Source organism: Lonchura striata, chromosome 2, assembly GCF_046129695.1.
Source record: "Lonchura striata isolate bLonStr1 chromosome 2, bLonStr1.mat, whole genome shotgun sequence".
NCBI lineage: Eukaryota > Metazoa > Chordata > Aves > Passeriformes > Estrildidae > Lonchura > Lonchura striata.
In genome coordinates, this window is record NC_134604.1 from 97551829 (window position 1) to 97576176 (window position 24348).

Genomic DNA, 24348 nt, shown 5'->3' on the forward strand with positions numbered 1-24348 from the left:
ATGATCAGCAAAGAGAGATGTTTCCAGGGTCACTTGCCTTAGATGTTTATTTCAATGTGGAACAAATCTTTCTGCAGAAAATCCTCACCCACTCTGTGTTGATTAAATGGGGGACCTCTATGAAAGGCTGCAGGAAAACAGCAAAGGGGAGATGAGAAAAAATGCCAACTACATTGTGTATTATTTTTTTAGTATATCTTTATTGGTTCAGATAAGATCTATTGAGTTCACTGGAAAATCTTTTAAGTTTTAAGAACAATTGTAGGTCCAAAGATACTTCAGGTCAATTAATTCAAAAGAGGTTTTATGCAATAATCCACCAGTCTATTCTGCTTTTATAGCCCACCTGTTTTAAGCTAAATACTTGGTGGGCCTGTATTTGCAATACAGGCAATTGAATTTCTGGGCAATTGCTACAGGACCATATTTCATTACCTGAATAATTTTGTCTTTTGAGTTCTCAGAGGGCTACCTAGAGATTAAACTGGCCAATTCTGTTCCTCTACAATCATTCACTGACATTATCAGAAAACGCAGGGACATGTAAACTCTCCTGTGTGAGAAGGTCAGTTCAGAATTAAACTTCTGGTTATTGCTGCTGCCAAGCTGGAGTAATCTTTTTTTAAAATAAGGTTGGTTCTTCACTTAAAAGAATTTTCAGGAGAGAATCTGTGTTTCCAGCTTCTGGAACGTGGAGGTTGGTATGGGGGTGGTGTTTGTTTTTTGGATTTTTTTAAACTGAGAAACCCAGATAATTTTGTGACTGCTTCTGGACCACACTCTGATTAGAGGTCTTTGTAATAGGTAAGAACCATAGTAGAAAATTGAAGGAGTTGTCTTTGTTTAATGTTTTTGGTTTTGGGTTTTTTGTTGTTTTGTTTGTTTTTTTTTACACAATAAAAAAAATACAAGAGAAAAAGATGCTTGCTGTGGAAAATCTCTGTCTTTCTCTCTAAAACATAGATCTAAAATTGTTATTCCAGCTCTCTGGTATTTGAGTTGCTGGACAGTTTAGGCTGAATATTGTCTTTTAGCTAAAACATACAGTTTCTAGGTGTCAGACAGCTAATAAAAGAAATTGACTTATACTGCTGTGCTAAATTAAATTAAATTGCTGTTAACTAATTTTCCTCTGTACTCCAGATTAGATTGCTATGGATTTTTCAATAAAAATACTGAATGTCATCTGTATTTTAGTACTAGTTCAGACTCATCCTGACTCAGCTGTGAAGAATTTTGCTGTCAGGAAGACCTCACACTATTTGATGAAATGTGTTAACAAAACACATTGCTTCAAGTGATTTCTAAGCATGCACGCTAGGCAAGAAGCATACATAGTTTAGGTTTACATACATTTTTAATGTTATTTATCAGAAAGGGGTATAATACTATTTCACAGGGTAAGGACTTTCAGTGGATTTTAATTAGTTCAGTGCTACAATTTACTGTGAAATTGGAATTGAAATTGTTTCATGCCAAGGGCACAATCAGTGTGAGAATAAGATTGGGATTTGATAAAAGATGAGTTTGAGGGAATAAATTGTACAGGGAGTTAGCAATAGGGCCTGGCTAAAAATGAACATCTTAGCTTTATCTTTTAGGAAAAGAACACTTAATTTTGGTTCAGAGCAGATTCATGTTTCAGCTAAAACATCAGGCCTCCTTTTGATCCATTTGAATATGACAAAGGACTCCACTGGGTAAGACAGCAGCTGAAAATAAAACCTTCATTATTATTTACTTTCCCACAGTGATCAGCCAGTAACCAGAGCCAGTGCCTCTGCAGGCTGCAGAGTGTGCCAGCAGGACAGGACAGCCCGTCCCTGGCTGGGAGCTCCTCGGGGAGCTTCCCTGGCACAGAACACTGGTCCTGAGCAGGTGCCTTTCAGTGCAGGTACAGGATTTCTCTTGGCAGCACATTTCGCTGGGACTGATAACATTTACTGCCCAACGTGGACAAAACCAGCAGCTGTGCAGTTGTGCTGTTATATCCCCTCCCCTCTATGAGTTGTGCCTATATTGGCTCAGTTCTGAAATCTTAGTTTGATGCTCTGATGTGAAAGCAGAAACTGAACTGAACTGTGCAATGCTGACAGGAAGAGCCACAGTGTGCCCGTTTGCCAGACTGCTGTGTCCTACCTCAGCTTTTCGTCCAGGCAGGGTGATTGCATTCTGCTTATAAAAATAGCCCCTAATTTTTTTTTAAACTCATACTTTTGAAAACATTGCCCTTATGTAATTCTTGAAATTTTGCGAAACACATGTAACTGTGTTAGAGCCCCAAGCACTATTTTTTTGTCCCTGAATTTTGGATTTCCAGTACTTGAAGAGTAAAGCCCCACCTCCATCCCCGATGCATTTAAGTCTATCACTCCATTTTTCACATGCCAATGCCTACAAACGAAGACCTAGGGAAACCTTTTCAGGATGCTAATGGGACCTCTCTGACAGTGCTAGCAGGGTGCAGGGCTAGAGCAGAAAACGAGGAAATTAGTCTTTCACCCTGGGAAAGCACTGCCTACTGCTTTAAGGAGCCATCTAATCTCTGTAGCCTTTTAAAACAGTTTACATGAAAAGAAAAAAAACCAAAATCCAACAAACAGAGGGAAGAAAGGATGAAAGGGATTTCTGTTGCAAATTGACAGAAATGGTTGTATTGAGTTTCTGCTGATAAAATCTCTCCACAGCAAAGAGTTACAAGAAACAAAAGAGGTTTTATGACTTTTTAGAGGGAGAGAAAAGAAGACAACGATGAGGCTGAATATGCAAGCAAATTTCTCTAAATTTACCTGAGTATTTGGGGATTTATAATTTATGTTTCTGCATAAGCAACGTATCCAACTGGGTTTTTTTTTTTCAGTTATTTTGGGGACGATTTTTTTTCTGTACATGACTCAACTATTTATGAGTGTCCAAAAGAGAGATTATACTCTACAGTCAGAGATGACAGCAACTCACTGGGCTGTTTTAAATGTGAAGTTAAAAATCTGAGTTACTGTACCAGCAAGTGCAAGTTAGTTTAAGATAGGCCATACAAATAACATTTGTATATAATAATTTAAATGTTTGTCTTTCCTGCAATAGCAATATGCAAAATGGAAAGCGTTTGAGAAATCTCTGAAATAAAGACTAATAGATTTAATACCAATAGACTGCAGAGAAGAGATAGAGACTTCTGGATGATCTTTTGGACAAGAAATGAATATTCAATGGGAGATGGTAAAACTCTGAAGTTTAAAAACATACAAATCTAAAATGTCTTCTATCTTTCTGGAACCATTCAGGTCAGAGATATCTTAAAATTAGGAATATTCATCCACTGACAATTACTAGGTCAGTAAAGCAGTGAATATGATTTTATAAACTGCCTAAAGGAGAACACACAAAATCTGAGAAATTAATTCTTGATTATTATTTCCTAAAGCAGTGAGAATGCCAAAGAAATATGTGGAGAAGACTTAAAGAATTCAAAAAGGGACATAATGACCTGGGATATGTCAACTAGATGTTCTGCCCTCAGGAACACACAGGATCCACAGTTGCACAACATGAAATCTCTGGCAGCAATATTGGCTGCAGGTGTTCTCATTACTATCTTTTCCTGATTTCACCTGCACAATTTCTTGAAATCCACTGGGGATTCCAAGTGGAATCATTCCAATATAGTTAATGGGAAGTTTTTAAAGTTTGGTTGTTTTTTTGTATAGTTTTGTTTAAGTTCAGAACAGCTGCACAAAGACTGAAGCATGAGCTGCTACTACCAATTCACACTTTGTATTATGAAATCTATTAGCTTGTATCTAAAAGCTTGATATAGCAAAGCTGGTGTCTTGTTGATGAGAGCAAAGACATTGAATGAAATGCATTAAAACTGGTAAAACTGCTAAAAGATAACTACCCAGAATCATTCTAAAGGTTTGAATGTCGTCTTGGTCTTTTACCTTCAGTCAACCATTTTACATCCTTAAATATACAATTCCAGTGAGTGCTTCTTAATCCTTCACTGATAATAGTTCTGCATTTAACCAGCCAAATTACTTTTAAAAGGGAACTTTTGCCTTCTTAATAGCTCCAAGGATTGGTGTGCGAATTTCAAAAGCTAATTTTATGCTTTCAAGAAAATTCCCAGTATACAAGAATCTCCCTTGCCTGCCAGATATATTTCACTCATCAGAAATGTTTCTCTAGGCTGCTATCTGGCAAAACCAAACTGACCCATTGAATCTCAGAGCTTGTTGTTGCCTACTTGTTTCTGGGGTTCTAGGCATGACAAAACTGGATCAATAACCTGTTTAGAAATGCTCTTTGGAAAGCAAATTTCCTTGGGTGTAGCCAGACATCTTAAAGCCTTATCTAACATAAAAAATTCACAACATAAATTTTTGTAATAATTGCAGGCATTAGAAAGTAATTATTATGTTTAAAGGCTAGTGTCTGGACATATATAAAACCCATGCCTATTGACTCTGGATTTTAGTAAGTTCTGTAAGGGTTTCCTACTGCTAAATTTCAACTAAAAAGCTGTTGGCTGTCAAGGGGCATGCTTTTCTTCTAAATAGGATAATGAACAGACACAAATTCCTTTTATAGATTTTGTTCCAAACAATGATCCATTGTTAAGGAACTCTTCCCAGCTGGTGCTTATGATTAACAAACTTTATCCAGGTGTCAGTTTTACCACATCTTGAACCTGCTGACTGCCCATTGGAGTCTAACTTCTCTTCTGTATGGAGATAATTCTAACTGTTTCTGGGTCAAAGTCAAGCAGAAATCTTGCCTGTAAATATACCTATTTCCTGAAGATAAATAAAATATCCTCCTAATGATATAGTACTTCTGAGTGGTACACAAGGTTTGCAGAGAACTACTGGCTTTCTAGACATAAATTCAGTAACAATTTATCTGAGTTATTTTTCAATAAAGAATTGGGAGTTTATAATCTTTCCAGGGCTCTGCATTTTTTTTTTCATATCTACATATTAATATTACCCTCAGCATCCTTATTAATTGTCATCTTTCCAAGAGCCATTAATTCTGTACATGTCACAAATATCTTTTAAAGGAGTTTCAAATATAGTTTAGAGGTACACTGCAATATATAGAAAAGTGCTTAATTTTGATGAAGTAATCATTATTTATTTCAATAATTAACTCAGACAAGTGGAAGAGAGAAGATGCAAATGCAGAAACCATGATAAATAGGTGGTATAGCATACAAGAGGTACTAATTCAAACTCTGAAACAATGCAATTCAGATGTGAAATGGAGCAGAGCCAATGTATATTAAGGAGCAGATGGAATTGATGTATCTCAGAACAAATCATCATAGGAAACATTTGGAAATGATCAGGAAAAACAAACAAAGAGGTTGCCTTAAATCCTAGATCTTGCTAATCACAAGGTATTGATTAAAAGAAGCTGGAAAATAGAAGTATTGTGAACAAAAATGGTAGACTCAGTCCAGATTATCAATAAAAATAATAAACAGAAAAAAGCTGTAGTATCTCTACACTCTGAAAATTGGTTTTTCTGAATAGCTCCTCTGGAGTATCTTGCTCAGGGAAAATATTCCAGGTCTTCACTCTACCTTTGAGATTATATTCTGAAAGCCAAGCATTTCACACACATGCAACACCTTACATAACTTCCTGCTTTAGGTCTTCACTGATACTAGTCCTGCCTCCTCTGTGGTTCTCAGACAAGGATTTTCTGAATGATCCTGGAATGCACACAAAACTTGCATTTTATTTATTTATTTAGCTTCAGTTGTCTGTCACATTATTTTGGAATTCTACATGTTTTTAGGATGCCTAGATGAAAGATACTAAAGGAATATATTCAATAGAAGACATTTTATATGAGCAAGGAAAGGTAGCTATGAGTAACAAGTATTTTAAGATTTATGTATTATTTATATAGTCAAGTCAAATAAAACAAATTAGGTCCAAGTTATTCCTTCATTTCTTTACCAAATTTATAGTTCCCACATGTGAAATTTGTCAGTCTTATGAGAATAGCCAAAATAGCCCTAAGTACCTTGGGTTTAACTTGAATTTAAATGCTCTAATGTGCCTATTTTTATAGAAATAAAATCTCTTCAGGGTTGGCTTATTATTTTTCTATTTTGAAATGTTTTTGTATGTAGCATTTTAGTCCATATACTTCATATTTCTTTTTCTAATTTAGCTTTAGTAAAGTGGCAAGTATTAGTCTATAAAACTTTATTGGAGGAAAAAAGAGTCTGAGGAAAATATTTTCAGAAGCAAAGAACTATGAAAAGTTTGAGATAGGTACCACAGTGTGGGCCAGACATTGTTGTCTTTATCACAGACTTGTAATGGGAATGGAGACAATGATATTTTAGAACACATTGATAATCACAGGACCAGAATTCATTTCACTTTGCTTTCTAGGTTTACTACGACGCTCAAGGTTGCACATCTGCCAGTGTTGTATTGTCATACAATGGAAGCAGTAAAAATACAATGAAGAAAACTACCTGATGTCCAGCAGTTTGTTTCCAGGATCCTGGGCTGGTGTAGCCTCTACAGCCCTGTAAGAACCATGTTTAATAGCACTGAGCATTGAGACACAGCTGAGAGAGATGAGTGGTTTCTCTTGCTCTTTTAATCTGATTGTTGTTCAAAACCACCACCTGTCTGGAGCAATAGGGTAGCTGTGGGTAGTTAATGTGGAAGGTGAAGGGTGTCTGATAAACACAGCTCTTTCACAGAAGAATGGAATAGTGTATTTGTGTCTGTATTTTTATATGCTTTTACTGTAGTGTTTTGCTTATCTTCTTAAAAACTTTATTGGTCATAACAAGAAAGGGCACTGGGATTAGGAAATTTTACAGCTGCATTTTAAGAATTTTCTCAACAAACATTTTCCAGGAACTGTTCCAGGGGAACTTTGGAGATACATTTATTTCCAGATCCTGTTTGCTCCTGCTCTTGGGTATTGCCAACAAGAAATGAGCTTAGAAAAGAATAAATACAAAACTAATTTATGGGAGTCCAGGGAAAGAGACTTGGATATTCTAACAAAGGAAACTGTTCTAGAAATTATTTGTAAGCGTACTTCATGCAGGGGAAATCCTCCTAAAATTCACTATAATGGATGTGTCCAACACATCCATTGTGAGTGGAGGTGCTAGCTATACCTTCATCAATGAACTATGCAGAAGATAAGGAGACAAATGGAATAAGTTTTTTTCTACTCTTCTGCTTAAATATCTGCATTAATAGATTTTTCACTGTAACTGTTTCTATTCTGACTTGATATGACATACATGAATAGCATACATTATTTCTTTTAAGATTTCTGGGAGGGAAGGGAAATGTTATCCAAAATATAGGGGGAAAAAAGCAATGCTACTGGCCATACTGGTCTCAAAATTATTTAACTGCATGTGGTACAGGCATTTAAATTCAGAGAAACCTTTTCTGTGGTTACTGCATTGACAGACAGTATTGGAAGTTTTTCTCTGTTCTTTTATTTTTCTCCAGATTCCATCTAGTTATACGTTTAGAAATGCTAGAAAATTACAGCATAACCCATTATTATTCCTTCTACTTTCAACTAACTGTCAATCAAACTTCCCACACAGTTCTCCCTGATCTTCCTCCTGTCCCATAGAAAGTATTCAGCTTGTTAAAGTTTATTTTCCCTGCAACTTTGTTAAAACATGTCTGATTCCATCCCTTCAGCTTGCAATGACCATGATTGCAGTTGCAGGTCATGTTGAAGCATTTTTCTCCAAATGAAGATTCATGGTGCTATTTCCCAGGTTTGCATTGGAAAAAACAATTTTATTCCAAACTAATAAGATCATACTACAATAGAATGCTTTGTCCACCAGATTTTCGCTTCCACCATAATCATAAAGAACTTTTTTTTCAAATAGGGAATCTTATCTTTGCTTCTTTTAATTCGCAGTTCTATAAGTGTATATATAAATATACAAAAGCAAAACATTTCTTAATGCAGTAGAGCAGAATACTTATTTTTAATGCTTTTTTTCTTGATTCTCAGTGTCAGAATTATTGCCTGTTCATTGTGCAGTGAAATGCATAAAAAGTAATACTTATTGCTGCCTGGTAGCAAGATACTTCTACTGCTTCATGAGATAATGATTGCTTATTAAAAATATCTATAATGGGAGGTGTCTGCTTTTGAGGAGAAAGAGAGCTGGGGCACTCTGGTGGATGTTCTCACTCCCAGCCCACCTTGTGCGGGGTAGCACTGCTGGGCATCCCCTCTGTCCCCGGGCTGAAGAGGCAGAGGGTCACTTCTGTGGAAGCTGCCAGGGGACAGCAGGGAGCCCAGCAGTTTGTGTGGCAGCCTGAGGCACTCCGAGCTGGCACAAAGAAACCTTTGGAGAACAGATCAAGCGCTGATTTTTGTCATGCTTTTCTGACAGGATTCCTCAGATACTATTCTGCAGCTTGGGCAGATAGAGGTTAGAATCTGTGCCTGTCTAAAAATGATGCTCTTAGAACATATCCAGACTTTATGTTTTCCCTTATTCTTTGTTGGGAAGCTGCTCGGGGGGAACAACACTAAGTTGAAAACTGAGCTCTTTTCTTAGAGATCTGAGCACAATATTAACTGAAAAAAAACTCTATGTCCATTACCATGAGAAAAATCTCCTTCCCATGTCTCTTTCAGGTCTCACCATTGCAAAGGAAACACAAGTAATGCAATTCTAAAAAATAATGTAATATTCACCATTATACATCCTTAAATACAGCATTACACTCCATATCCAGACCTTAAAATTGTCAACAAATTTGTAGTTTGTTGATTTTTTTTTTTTCTCATTACAGACAGAAGTTTATATTTCTGTTACTCTTTGTTTTAAAATAAAAAAAGCACAAGCTTGTCTTTGCCAAGATTAGGACCACATTTTAACTCTGGCAGACCAACAGGCACCTATTTAAAAGTCAGCACAAGCAAAAAAAATGAAACATCTCTGTCACTTTTCAATAACCACCAAATAAAAGCCTTAATATAATATTTTCTTAGCCTTTGATACAGCTTGATATGTACTGATACTATCTCCTAATCTAAAGAGAATCTTTTGACTTGCCCCATCGCTGTCACTTGGGAGAGGAGCTGCCACTGGGACACAGCAATCTTTTCCAGGACGATTGGAGAGTGACTCTGCTGTTTTATTAAACAGCCTTCCTGAGATCAAAAGCTCAATTGCCACTGAGCACATGCTGCCTACTGGTCTTGGCAGATTCTATCTAAGGAGACATGCCACCAGTGTAAGGAGAGGTGCTACAAGCAGAAGAGTATGTATATGATGATATGAAAAAATTGATTTTGAATAAAGGCAGATTTTAAACACAAAGCCAAAAGCATACAGACGGGTAGTTTTACTGATGCAATGATTTTGATAGAGGCAATTTTATAAGATGACAGGTTTTTTGTTGAAGTAAAAAAAATATGAGTGATAAATAAGAAATTATTATCAGGAATAAAACTCAAGTTCCCAGTTTGGGTACTGGGGACCTTTACCATGAAACCAAAAGAAGGATAGAAACTGTCATGCCCAATTAAAAGAGCCTCCTACTGCTTGTGTTTAATGTTAAAAAATCGTGATACATCCACAGGGAGACAGCTGTTAGATGCTGAGATACTGTTACTGACCTCAGTAGGAAAGGTTAACATGTACCATGAACCTGAATATCATCATGGGCTCGTGATAATGAAAGCCACATGGCACAATCAATGCTTCAAGGAGGTTCAATTTTAATGAAAGATCTGAAAAGCTCAGGACAGAGCCCTGAGGCTCACTGACACTCAGAGAACTTACAACTGAAAAAAGCTTGATCAGCACTGGAACTGAAAGGGTGGTTAGAGAGTAACCAAATCTCATTCCAGCCCACAGAGCTTCTCAGACAACAACTGTTGAAGTGATGCCAAAGGCAGCTGCTCAGCTGAACAAACCTGAAGAAAATCTGAGGAATGTCACTCAAGATCCTTGCTCCTTACAACAACTGTCCAAAAAATACAACTGCACCTTGTTATATGCTAAACAACTGGTCAGTTTGAGATAGCATATGCTAAAGGATGAGTGGAAGAAAAGACCATAAAAATAAGCGTAAATTCTAATGAACTCTAGGAGGGAAAAAAGGATTGGTTCCAGTCCTAATGGAAGCATCATATGAATCCAGAATGACTCACTGAACTAATAAAATGGAGAGTTTTCAACATGGTTTCCTTCTCTAAGAGTCAAATCTCTTAAATTATGCTCATTGAGAATGAATAAAAAAGTCCTTTCCAACACTAACAATTAATTCTCTAGCTGTTGGTCCCTTACCTGACCAAAGCACACATTACATTGTGTTACTGACAGAAAATAAATGCATGGACATAGTAGTTCTGGTTTGAACACTATTGCAGACCCCCAGTAGGGACACTTCGGGTGTGTTTAGTTCTATGTAAAGAGTTGCATAATTTAAGTCCTGCACATTGTGTTGCATTCCTGAATATTCAAAAGGTCAATAAACTTTTTCTTCTGCTAAGGCCTATTTCTATGACTGTGCTGTTCAACTCTGTCAATAAGATTTTTTAAAGGCTCTGAGGTCAGTGGAAAGCAAGGCTGAGCTACACAATTTAAAAAGGGGTGTATAGGGTACAGTCATTTGCAGATTACTAATTTGACTGGATTTTAATTTTAGTGCACTGGAATCTCTCAGATACAATATTTTCTGTCAATGACTTTTAAAGATCATGACAAGCTGTAAGAAATTTGCTTCAGAAATACAACTTCAGTATTTATGATAGGATACAAGAATCTCTGTAAATCTCAGAATCCCAAAATAGAAATAAAAAATAGCATGAGTCCTTGGATATACCATTCACTAATTAACAACCATCCTGTTTTGGAGAACATAACAGGCAATTACAAATTCTGTGTTAGACTTGCCATATATATTTTCCATGGATAAATTTAATAGGTAAGATTTTTGTAAATTATTGGTGCTGTGCATCTGTTGTCTTTGTTCACTTGCTACTTAAGGTTCTGGGTGCTTTTTTTCTACCCTGAACAACTGAGAAAACACAGATGAGATATTTTTCTTACATATGTAAATCAGTAAGGAGTCTTTCAGAAAAAAATCTTAGATAATAGCAATAAGAAAGAGTTTTCACAGAGTTTTAATGTAACCTAAAATTCCTAGAAGGTGGTGGTGACTGGATTGGTAACACCAACTGTCTCATCATTACACCATTTGTACATCATTATATTACATGATAAGAAGCTGCAAGCAAACCCTGCAGTTTGGCTTTCCTGACTGCATGCCAGCCCAGTTTCTACAGAAAAGGTGATGAAGGGTCCCCTTCTCTCCAGGTTCCAGTGGATAGGGTGGTCTCATTAGATGTGCCAGCTGCTCAAACAGGCAATAATGGCAATTCCAGAGCCTTCAGTTGCCTGTAAAAGCCACATAAACACTACTCTAGTCGTTCAAAGGAAGGAAATTATTTCAGGCACTAAATGCCATTTTCCCAAGACACCTATCACAGAAGTAGCTCCGTAGGCAAATACAGGCACTGATGCTCTGCCAGACAGGTCTGTCTTTGGTACCACAGCACTGGCAGTGACAAACTCCTGTCTGAAAGCATAATGTGTTCCCATACAGGGTCTAGGTCCCTTCAGGCCTCTAAATGAGCTCTGTAAATTTGGCTCTGGGCTTTTGGGCACTGTGGTAACTCCTGCCCCATCACCGTGGCTCCCAAGCTGAATGCCTTATCTGATGTTTCCTCACGTGCAGGGCATGCATGTGCAGGTGCATGCATGTGTTATCATTTATTTGATCACTTATTTATATGCAAAAGTATCTTCAATATAACTACATTATTAACCTACTCTTCATGCATTTTGTACAGGCAAAAGAGCAAGGACAAGACTTGGAGCAATGTTTCAAACAGGTTAGCTTAAGTCTGTTTCTCTGTAAGCATACATAAAATATAAGATGGCGTGACACAAAAATTCAACAGTTTTAGACAGAGGGTTTTGTCAGATGACCAGAGTGGAGACTGATCTAGCTATGAAGGACATGTGCAACCAGCAAAGGCAGCCAAAAGGCACAGCACTTGTTGCAGCAGATGGTGCAGAAGAGTGCAAGAGAGGAGGACAGAAGCCCTGTACACGTGCTTGGTGATGGTGACGGTGATGGCATGGCACAGGGCACAGTCCCAGCACTCATGGGATTAACTCCCCAGGCATAGCAGAGACCTGGACCCAGAGCAAGTTTCCACAGGAGGATGGAGGTCCAGAGCACTAAAGGGTCACCCTGTCTCCCTCTGGGGCCAGGGCAGAGGAAGTTCTTACATGCAGCCCATGGGCATGGGGAAAGGCTCTAAGTCAACAGGGAAAGGAGCTGGGAGAAGATGTCAGCAGGATGTGTGGCCTCAGGGATGATGAAAAAAAGGGGAAATGGTAGGCTGACTTTCCTAAGCAAAAGAGACAGGGTGATGTGCATAAGATAGACTTTGTAATCAACAAATCGGGGCTCTGGAGTTCCAGCTCAAACATATGCGTGTCAATAAAGACATGCCAGGAGGACAGCAAAAATATATGAACTATATAAATGAAACAGAGAAGTGGATTAAAAAGTGGCTGAACTGTCAGACTCAGATGGTTGTGACCAGCAGCACAAAGTCCAGCTGAAGGCTGGTCACAGGGTCCTGTGTGTCACAGGATCAGCCACAATTAGTGCAAGTGCCTATTTAGTACCCTCAGTAGTGTCCTGGATGTTGGGAGGGAGTGCACTCAAAGCAAGTGTGCAGGTTCATGCCACAAAATTGGGACAAGTGACTAATATCCTAGATTGGTGGGCTGGCATTCAGGCATCCTCCTCAGACAGGTTAAATAGGCAAGGGGTCACCACAAAGACCAGTGCAAAGTCCTCGGGAGGAATAACATCAGGCACTTGAAGGCCAAGTGGCTGGGAAGGAGCTTGGAAGAAGAGGACCTGGGTGATCTGGTGAACATCAAGCTGACCACAGTCAGTGTGGCAAAGAAGCTAAACAGCATCCTGGGCAGTTGTAGGCAAAGTGTCACCACCAGGTAAAGGAAGATGATCCTTCACCTATACTCAGGCCTGGTGAGACACCTTTGGAATGTCAGGTTTTGTTCTGGGCTCCTCAGTATAAAGGATGCATGGAGTTTCTGGAGTGAACCCAGAAAAGGGCCACAAAGATTGGTATCCTCCATTTGAGGAATTCTTGAGAACTGGAATTAATGGTCATAAATGTCTTTTCCAGCCAAAAAAAAAAAAAAAAAAATATCCATGATTCTATGATTTTATTTAGCTTGGAGATGAGAAAGCTGGGGAATCTTGTCTTTATATGTAAATACCAGGTGGGGAATAAAGAAGTAGGAGTCAGACTCTGCTTGGTGATGCCCAGTGGCATCAAGACAAGAGGCAGTGGGCACAAGCTAGAACACAGGAAGTCCTGTATAAAGGTAAGAAAATACTTTCTTCCTCTGGATGTCATCTGAGACTGACACAGTTTGCCCAGAGAGGCTGTGGAGACATTCAAATCGTGACTGGACATGGCCTGGCAGACTCTGCTGAGCAGAATTGTTGGATAAGATGATTCCCAAAGCTCCATTTCAAACATCATTGCTCTGATGTGCCTACTTAAGTCAAATGAAGCTATTTTTTAGAAATGTGGTCATTGAAAAAATGTCTGCAAGAAAGCCTTATGACACATGGCATTAATTTTGCACTTATCATACCTGTGTAGGATAATTTATGTGTTATTTTTTCACAGTATACCCATGCATAAATTGCTGCAAACAGGAAATTCTGATATGCTCACAAATAATGCAAATACATATAGTCATGCCTTTACACATTTATTAGCTAATTTCTTATCTTTAATTCATAATTTGTCTAAGAAAATGGAGCCCAAGCCTTCTTTTGTGTCACTTTCCAATGATAAATAAAAATATTTGCTATAAATAATGAAGGATCATTCAACAAATGATACCTGATAATTATCTCTGCTTCAGCAGGTTTTTTGTTTGTTTGTTTTGTTTGTTTGTTTGTTTTTTGCTAAAACTGAGTGATAGTAAAAGATGCATTTTTGAATATTAAATATTTTCTTGTTCAGTGAGAGATTCCAGTCAATACCCCATACAGGGGTTATGGAAAAAAAAAAAAAAAAAGAAAAATATCTCATGCAATTTTTAAAGGATACCAAGCAATCCAATCTCACTAGGAAGGGATTTCACCACCAGCTAAGAAAGTTTTCATTTTTGGGTCAGCTTGTCTGCAGCTGAGGGCTTTTAATATTTCAGCTGAGTTCACCAGACAATGTGCTACGACAGTCTTTAACAATTACCAGAAGGAATGCAGGAACAGTCAAAGCATCTGTTTCTCAGCACTTATATACATAAGGGCTTTCTGAAAAACACAGGTATCTGGAACCCTGAACTCTTACTGCAGTGTGAAGGAGAGAGAAGTAGAGACCATGGTTTTATCGCCTCTTTGTATTCCATTTGCTACTTATTTACAATTTCATCTCTTATATAGTATTTTTGGTTATAGCCTGTGCTCAGCTCATTTTATTTGCTTCTTCTGTGTTGCAAGTACTTTTTTATTTCTTGCTTCTCCTTCCCATTGTCTCAACCTGTTTTAAAGCTAGGAACTAGCTAAATTTCTGATTTTTATCTGGTTCTGATGCAACATCTATAAATTTTTGACCATGACTTTGAAACCTTGCTGTGACCCTTCTCTTCCTGCAGTGGAAGGGGTGATTCAGAAACAGATTGAAAGCTGCTCTCTGCCCAGGTACGTGCCCACAGTCTCTGTATGATGTCGAGAAACTTGCTGTAATTGGGAATCTCCAGCATAAAGACCTACACAATAAAAAATTTACTATAAAAGTATTTGGGGGAAAAAAATGAATACTTAAAATTTCCTTGAAAAGGGAGTCCTGTGGGATAACAGAACAAAGAGACAGAGGAAGGATGAAGAAAACATGTCTGTGGAGAACAGGAGTGCCTGCAGGGACATGTTCTAAGGAGGAAGATATGTGAGTGGAGTAGGAACTAACAAAAAATTATTCCCATCTGCCTTTCATCTGGTGGCAAAGAAAGGTCGAAGATACATTCTTTGGCACATTGTTAGACAAAAAGTAACTCAAAATTAGAGGTGAAAATTATGGCAGATTTACAATATAGTTATTAAAAAACTCAATCAAAGCTGTGAAGAGCCACAGGGTAACAAAGAAGGGCAGCCATTGCTGACAGCAGTTGGATTTACTTTTGTTATGCTGTAGAAAGAAATGCCTCTTGTTCCTGAGCACAAGGCAGATTTTTTTACTTCCTTGTGCCCTGTAGCTCAGCTCACAGGAAGAATTCAGGATTGTTTCTCAATAATTTCAATGAAGATCTCTAACTTGCTGAAAATATCCATTCAAAATAACAAAAAGGTGTAAAAGGTCAAGGAAATGTTAACAAAACTTTGGAGTTAAAAGTGTAGTTTTAATTCCTTATTATGTCAATAGAGAGGAATAAAGATGACTATCAGCTAAAGTTACCTAGAAGGCTAATTGTCTCCTGAAATCACACAAAGAAAACCATCTTATATATTGCAAAATTCTGGCATGTTCTTTAGGCATCCTGTCATTTGTTCTGATATCCCAACAATGTACCAGCCTAATTTGGTTTTGTTATGTTTTTTGATGCAAATATAAAAACAATGGATGAAGACTTTGGTCTTTCATGCTGAGGCTGAATTATTTTTTGTTTTATGCCAATTTATGCAGGATATCCAAGGAAGCTGGGTGGAGAACAGCCCTGTTCCAGGACTAATACCCCTGATCCAAGGTGCCCACGTGAACAGGCCCAGTTATCCTGCCAGAAGCAGGGTTTTTTGTGTGGTACCAGGAAACACTGATTCCCAGCCCAATTCTTCATCCCTTCTGCAGCTCTTTAAACCTCCAACAGTCCTGCCAGTCTTGGTATTACCTTGCTACACAACCCACCACAAAGTGGGGAGATCTCAGTTCCCTGGGTCTGCTGTCTTTCCTGAAGGTGAACACAGCTTTTGCTGGGAACACCAATGCCTTTCTGTGCACATTCCATAGCTGGCTGTTAGGACAATAAATAAACACTTCTTCCCTTCTGATTTTTGGCAGCGTGATAACTAGGGATACATCACATAGAAATGAGAAACTGTGGACTGTAGGGAGCTCTATGCATGACACATCTGTGTAAAAGCTGAGATTCTGTCAGTCTGTCTGTCTGTCTGTCTGTCTTTATCTGACTGTATCTATAATCTGTATTTTCATTTCTCCTTAAGTATGGCATGACCAACAACCAGTAGAGACCAGTTACAACGGATATGCAAAGACTGAATGTCCTTGAATTAAACCAAAGACCAACCTGCAAAGAACTCTCAACTTATTTTGCAGAAGAAGTAAACTAAATGTGACAGGAACTCACAGGAGTAGAAAACTTTCAGTTGGTTTGGTAGGTATTAACCACCTCACTACCCCAGCATAATGAAACTCCATTAAACAAAATGAAACTCTAGAAGCCCCATGGATTATGTGAGCTGCCTTCTACAAAGCAGATTTGTATTCTCCCTGACTGGTGAAAGCCAGTGGAAACACTACTGTCTGCTGCTAATGGAAATTATCAACGTCTCCTCCAAAGAAGCTTGTTTGTCAGGCTCCCTGAAAACAGGCCCCATTTCAAAAAGAATAAGGAAGTTAGAAAAGCCACATCCCACATTTCCCTGCCCCCAGTCTGGGAAAACTGATGAGTGGCAGGGAATGCAAAGCACATGACATCTGCCATCATACTTTGTAACTGGGATAACTTGGTCCTTAAGGAACTATGACATTATTGAGGACCATGACATCCTAAAGTTCCTATTGTTTGGCTTTCTGCAGCTTCAGAACAGCAGAGCATGAGTTACAGAGTCACCACACCTGGAGTAATTGGCATTGGTGTGGTTTCAATTTTAATTACTTAACAAAAGCCAGTGATACATGATAAAAAACAGTATTTCTAGTCTAAATGCTCTTTTCGTATTTTCAAAATATAAAGAGATAATTTGGGACTGCAGAGGGGTATAAAATTATGTCAGGCCCACATAAGGCTGATAATGCTTTGACATAACCAGCACCATGCTTTTCTTTTAGAGAAATTTAGAGATTTAGAAAAATCCAGAGATTTAAATCTAGACATTTAGGAAAAGTCACTGAATCAGATTATCCATGCCAGGCTTCAATAATGTTATCTGGAAAAACAAACAAACAAACAATTAGCTAAATAGCAGACTCTTCTGTTTATGAAGCTGGATAGAAGCAGATGTATTTGACGTTTGTCTGGACAATTGATGTCAGCATACAAAATGTGTTATTTTAATCACCAGGAATGAAATTAATACCTTCTAGTTTAGGATGATCCAAAATAAAGTTGTGAGTTTAGCTAATCATCCAGACTCCTGTATTCTGTGGAGATTTATAGGCATTCATGAAAAGTGATTCATTCTACCCTGGATATTCAGTAGCAGTTGGAATAATCACTCTTTAGAGGTGTCTGTCCTTTTCCCTTGGCTATAGCAGAATGCTAAGTGCTAGTTTAGGCTAAATGATTAGCATTTAATTGGAAGGCAAGATTAATCCCAGTTCATTTAAAAAATTCCCTGGCTGCAACAGGCTTACTCCTGTCCCATGAATTTGGTAACATACTTTACTGTTGCCTAGAGGTAGAAATGAAGTGTGTTTGAAGCTATGGAACACAAAGACAGATTTCTGCCTAGTGCTAAGTTACCTAAAACACATTAACCCTTTATCCCAAGTTTCTCCTGGGTTCCAGTTTGCAGAGATGATTGGTTTGAAACCTAGATTTTACTTTTCAGTGGTGACAATTAGCTGGGTCTTACAGAAATGCAAAGATTGCCAAGGCAGAGGCCCTAAGGGACATGATCCTTTTTATTTCTTGGATTCCGTTACTCAGGGGCTTCATGTGGAGAAGGATTTTCCTGATGTGGATTTTCTTGCTGAGCCACAGACATTAAAGCCATGACTCATCTTGCAGAATTCAGATTAAATATTATCCTAGATTGAGACAGGACTTTAAAAATTATGAAACAGTCAGATGCCTGATCAAGAATATGATATGAAAATGGATGCATATCACTCCATCTTCTGCTTCTAGCCTTTTCTTCCTTCCACTCTTCCCTTTCATTTTTAGCTCATGCAGAATTCTCAGAGTACTTTAACAATTCTGAATTTCCTCCCAAATTCTTCTTCCAGTGAGAATCCCCTTTGATCATGATAATAAAATTAATTTTTAAATAGTAGTACATTAAATTACAATTGTGTAGTACTGAGTTTGGATGACAATCCTTCCTAATTTTCTTCTACAAATCTGGTGCTTCCCACCATCATTATATAGCAGCAAAAGAAGTGAATCACTGACCCTTCCTAGGGGAGAGTAATATAACACAGCTTCAGGTTTCTATTACTGAGTTTTATAACAGCAATAAGGTAAGAATTTACTGCTAACCTGATATGCAGGAACAAAATCTTGCCACTTAATAAAGCTATCAAACATTCTAGATTTTTCCCATGTAAGAGATCAAAATTACAACAGTACCCAAATTTCCCTGGCACTAAAGGATAGCATTTAATGCCATTATACAGAATCATATGGTTTGTCCATAGATTTTATAATCCTGGAAGATACTGTGTCTGGAAAGTGGTTTTATTGCAATTTAATACATCCTAGATATTGCCATCAATGATTAAATATCATTCTATCAACAGTGCTTGTTAGGGAAAAACACCTGATGTCTATGCAGCAGAGGTTATCATATTTCCCTTTCACAGAAGACATTTTCAGTCTTAACAATGGACTAGCCTCTCAAATCTGAGATTAAACCTGAGAATATGACAAGAAGAGCAAGGTGCTCCTCTGTTTATTGAATTATCTGGTGATTTAAACAGGAAGGGAAAATGATAATTCTCACCCCAAAGTTTCTTTTATTTTCCCCAGAAATCATATGTATAATGCCAAGTTGTAAAAATATTATCCTTCTAAAGATTTTTCCACTTCCATTTTTTCAGGTATACCTGCCTTTCCAAAGGAAATAATTTTTAATTTGTTTAAATCTTGAACTTTGTGTTTTCACATGCAGCTGAAACTAGATAAATTAAAAGTAGAATTAAGGTAAGACTTATTTTCCAAAACCATTATGCTGTTACATTAATCACTGGAACAATTTCAATATAAAGACTTTCCTACAGAAATGTTTAAAACCACCTCTAAGTGGCCCAGAGAAACTATCAAAAAAAAGGAAAAATAAAAAAATATTAGCCTTCTTTAATTTAAACAGCTTCACAATGAAAATTGTGAGATTCATAGTAACTAGAAGACATTTAAGAATGGTTATAATGTTCTGGCTGTTCATTGATCAAGAATCATGTCAATCACATGCCTTTCTAGTTTTTAGCATTAAGCTATCCTCAAACAAACTTTGAATAATCTGTGAACATTTTGAATGCATTTTTCTTTAGCATTTCCCATTTTTTTTAAGGCACAAAAGAAAAAAATCTCCAAAACAGACTGTGAAGTCTTGTTGCCAGGACACTTAAAAAATATGAGTTTTTTTGAAATCTGTTTTTAGAAGACTTAGCCTGTGTTTGACTTACATCGATGGATGAGATGTTAATTGGTTGAAGTATGGATGACCATACGGATAGAGAAACCTACACTTTGGGAACGTCTTCTGTAAGCCTGCCTCAGCTGGAAAGTGTGTGGCTCTGCTAGCATGGGAGTTCCATTGCAAAAAAGCAAACGCAACTCACAGTTTCCACGGTGCCTCCTCACCTTGTACATTAGCTTGGGAAAGTCTGGTGTCAACACAGCGCTACAGATTGCAGACCACGGCTGGCGTGGATATGGCCAGAGTTACAACAGTGATGGTGCGATGGGTCCCTGCCACGCAGACCCCCTGCCAACGCTGGGGCAACGCGCGGGTGGCACTCGAGCTCGTTGCGTGGGAGACCAGCCCCGAGCTGGGGCCGCTGCCAGGGCTGGAGCCTGGCTGCTGCTGCTGCTGCTGCTGCAGGGATGAGGGGCAGAAGAACCTTCCCTCAGGGCTCTCCAGGCTGTGAGCAGGTGGCACAGCCAGCCCGGGATGTGGCTGCATCCTGGGCACAGCGTGGGGTGCGGAAGGGATGCTTTGCTTTTCTTAGGCAGAGTGGCTGGTCCCCCAGGGAATGCAAATCCATCTCCTCCCTGCAACGTGTAGAGCAGAGCAGCACCAATCCTCTGTGCACCTCCAGCCACTGCAGTAAGAGACAGCTGGACTTAAATTAATAAATCACATGACAGAGATGGAGGAATCTGTCTCTTCTGCTTTATACTTCTTCATGTATGATAAAAGCTGCCTGTTAGCTTCTTCCGTGTAAGTAAAAATACTTCAGCTTTTTCTTTCTTTTTCCTTATGCATATTCTTTTCTGATTCTAAGATTCCCCATTTGCATCACAGTGCTATCCTAATTCCCAGTGGTATAAGATTATTTTCACATGTTCTTTTTTCTTCCTAGATTAAACTAGTGATTCATTGTATCCACTAAAGGCCTTTTCTAAATTCAGACCAGTATGAGAATCCCCTTTCTTTGCTCCCTGACTTTTAAAACTTGAGAGAGCACCAGTAATTCAAATGCAAGTAGCAGTGCTGGGAATGGTTTCTGACTCACTGTAATTACTGGAGCAAAGGCAGTTAAGCAGAGATACTGATAAATCTGCTCCAAGGAGTATGTAGCAAAGGGAAAAGATTCTCTTCCTCCCTCCTTCTAATGCAAAAATACTGTATTCTAAAAGGGCAGGAAAACACAAAAGAAAAAAAAGGGCTTTTTTTTTTTCTTTAAGCCTGAGCTTCAAGATGATATGCCCAAGAGGGAACTACCAAAAACAGTGAACCAAAGTTCAGCTGTAGAATAAAACTGAACAAGCAGAGATTCCATTAGAGATTAAAATGACAAAATTAAGGTCAATTAATTTAGGTCAACCAAGGAATGACCCAGTTGTTAACTATGGGCCATTTTCCATGTTTCTAGAGTGTCTTGCCCGCTGCTCTGGAGAAGCCATGTCTCCCATAGATTCTGTGGCACATCTGCCAGTCCCTGTAGCTATCTCCTAAACTCTGGGGTTTCCCAAGTGGCAATGGATGCCAATGCTTAGGCACTAGTCACATACAAGTGGGCATTTAAGTGTCTTAGCTTGGAAGTGGATATCTCATAGAACATCTGTGTCCTCTTTCATCTCTCTGGAATCATGGGGTGACTTTTTTTGTGGTTTACATTGCATATAAAGCTGAAGAAAGCATTTAGCAGTTATTGGAAAATGAATCATACCATTTTTTTAGAATAACAGTCATCATTGTCAGCCCTTTATGTGCCTTTTCTTGTAAAATAAATTGGCAGGCACCTAGAAAATAGCTTCAAAATGAGTGTAAGTTAATAGGTATTTGTCAAGAACAAATATACCTGACAAATTGTATTTCCTTCTACGGCAGGGTAACCAGAACCAGGAAGAGCCAAGAGGCAGCACTTGTCACATAGTTTGTTCTCAGTGAGGCTTCTGGCACTGTGACCTGTGGGCAATTTTACAAACAAGGGAAATGCTACCAGCATGCAGGTATAGGAGCTGCTGGGAAAACTCTGCTCAGAGAGAAGCTGTCAGCAAGACATTGTCACAACAGTGGCACTGATGGGTATTTGTCAGAGGAAGAGAAGATCTGTCTCAGGCTTTACATTTTGCCATTAGCTCCCAAACACCTCAAAATGTGGAATAGAGGATTTGTTTATTATATTTGCAGCTGGTGCAGACTGTAAATTCACTGCAGCACAGGACTGAAAACAAACATGATCTTGATGAGGTGGGATTAAAGCCACACATGTTCCTGACAAGGTGAAGATAGAGGGGAGGTAGCTCTCCTGAGTCCACAGGGGTTGCAATGGCTGTGAGGGGTATGTTATTCAACTTTGATGTGGTGTCATGAGAAAGGCAAGCACTATATTTGGGGTTGAAGGTTTAAATGATGGTTTTTACCCTTTTGCTCCAAACAGCTGATAAAGTCTTGCACTGAATTTTGTATTCATTTTTGGACACTGTCCTTGTAATAAAAGCAATGTAGGATGAATTGAAAAGAATTCACAGAGAAGCAATACAAATGATGAGAAATCTCAAAAAACATGACTTATAGAAGAAGACTGAAAAAGACCAAAAAAGACCAGGGATATTAAAGCTACAACAGAGAATAAAAGTTGGGGTAGTGGAATAGGTCTTCAGGCACAGCAAGGGAGGCACTGCCTGACTGCCATGTCTGGGTGCTGGAGGTTCAACACCAGCCCTGACACGTGCAAGGATGCAATATTCAACATTCCCAGCACTTGGGGCCTGGCCTAGCTGTCTTGGGAGAGCTGATGGGACATCAGAACAGGACTGCAGTAATTGTAGGCTGAGAGTTTGCCTTGATTAAAGTGATCATAAAGCATGATAATTCAAGTAAAAATTAAGTATGCATCAAGTCATGCCTCTGCCAGGAGAGAAGTGTACAGTTTATAAATCCTGTATCACTGTTGGCTCTTGTACTTTATATTTTTTCTTTTTTTTCAGTAATAAAAGGTGAATAAATAGGTGTGATTCCTCTAGAGTGAACTTGATGAGTAGTTCTGAGCAAGTTTAGATGGGTATCTCTGAGGCAAGGCTTTGGGATTGTGATGGAAAGCTGTCTTTCAGTTAAAAGTTATTTTTTATACTGCTAATTAGAATTTATGACTCAGAGATAATCCCAAAACTATGTTGATTCAATAAGAGAGAAAAAAAATCCTCTGAACTTCATTTCACTCATCTTTCCCACAGCACATTAATCCCAGTAAAATCCCTCTTTGTTCTCTCCTTGCCTGTCCACCTTTGCAAATTTAGCTTTGCTGTTATTACCCCTGACTTCAATAGTTCTGCACCACAAAATCATTTTGCTTCAGAATTGTTTCAGTTCCTATGAAATTAGATGGAGGAGAAAGCTTGTTTGAGAAGGGCTGAATGGCTTTGTGTCAGGGAGTCTCCTTGGTCCAATGTGAAGGTGTGACACTGGCAGCCCTTCCTTTCCCTTTGCCAGGGAGGCTGGAATCCTCGATTATAAAAAGTCAGAAATTCACACAGTGGTGCTCTATTGTTTTTCCTCACTATAGCCTTCACTATTTCCCTCAAGGCTCTGCGATAATTTCTGGACCCCTGCCTCCAGCTGGATATGTCCTGTGAACTCCCTTCAATGAGAATTCCTTAGCAAGGCTATGATTCAGTTATTTGCCTGTTGACAATTGTCTTAAACTAAGATTAGGTAAGGTTTAATTTTCACTCCTGGTTTTGTTAAGATCTATTCTGCCCAAAATAAAATCACTACTGAAATTCATAGGTTTACTTAAGCAGAAATTAAGAGGTAGAGTTAACATTCTTTATTACGAAAATCAAGACACATTCATACAATCCAAAACTTGCTAATAAATTGTTATTTCTTTTCATATCCACAATTTCCTTAGCCTGGTAAAAGCAAATCACTGACAGATGGTCAAAGCACCATCTTTTATAACTCAAATAATCTAGATTACACATTCATTTATATATATCCCACAATACATCTGTAGTATCTTATTCCAATAACTAAACATCAATTCATTTACATTTACATAAATTCCATATTTTAACACCATTCAGAGCACAATAACTTTACAAAGATTTTGTCAAATGCCTTTTGAATTACAGTGGCTGTGGTTACATTCACTAACTTCTTTGACAGTGACACCTCACCAATGCCTTGGTAAAACTTCCTCATCCTCCAGCATCAAACATCTTCACCCCCCTTCAGACACATTCCATTCCAGCAACTCAGCACAAAACCATGTGCCATGAATTTTAATCCCTTGATCAGTGCCTGCTTCCATGTAAAAGACAAACCATCACTGCTTCTGCCACATCAGCCCACCAAGCTCCCAAACCAAGAGGCCTCAGTACCTATCAAGTTACATCATTTACCAAAAAACTTTGGCAGTTTCAACTAGAGACAGAAAAAATATCTCCACATTCCTTACTGTGCTGGTGGAAGAGCCCAGATTTTATGAGGAGATAGGACTAAATCCATGCTTCTATAGATTGGGAAATACCTAAGGATGTAAGGCCTGGCTTGCACATAAATCAAGATTCTAGGCAGATAGAGATTTAGGCACCAGAAACGGAGGAACATTTTTGTTCAAATAATTAAAATTAACAGAAGTAATGAATCATGTTGCCACAACCTGTGA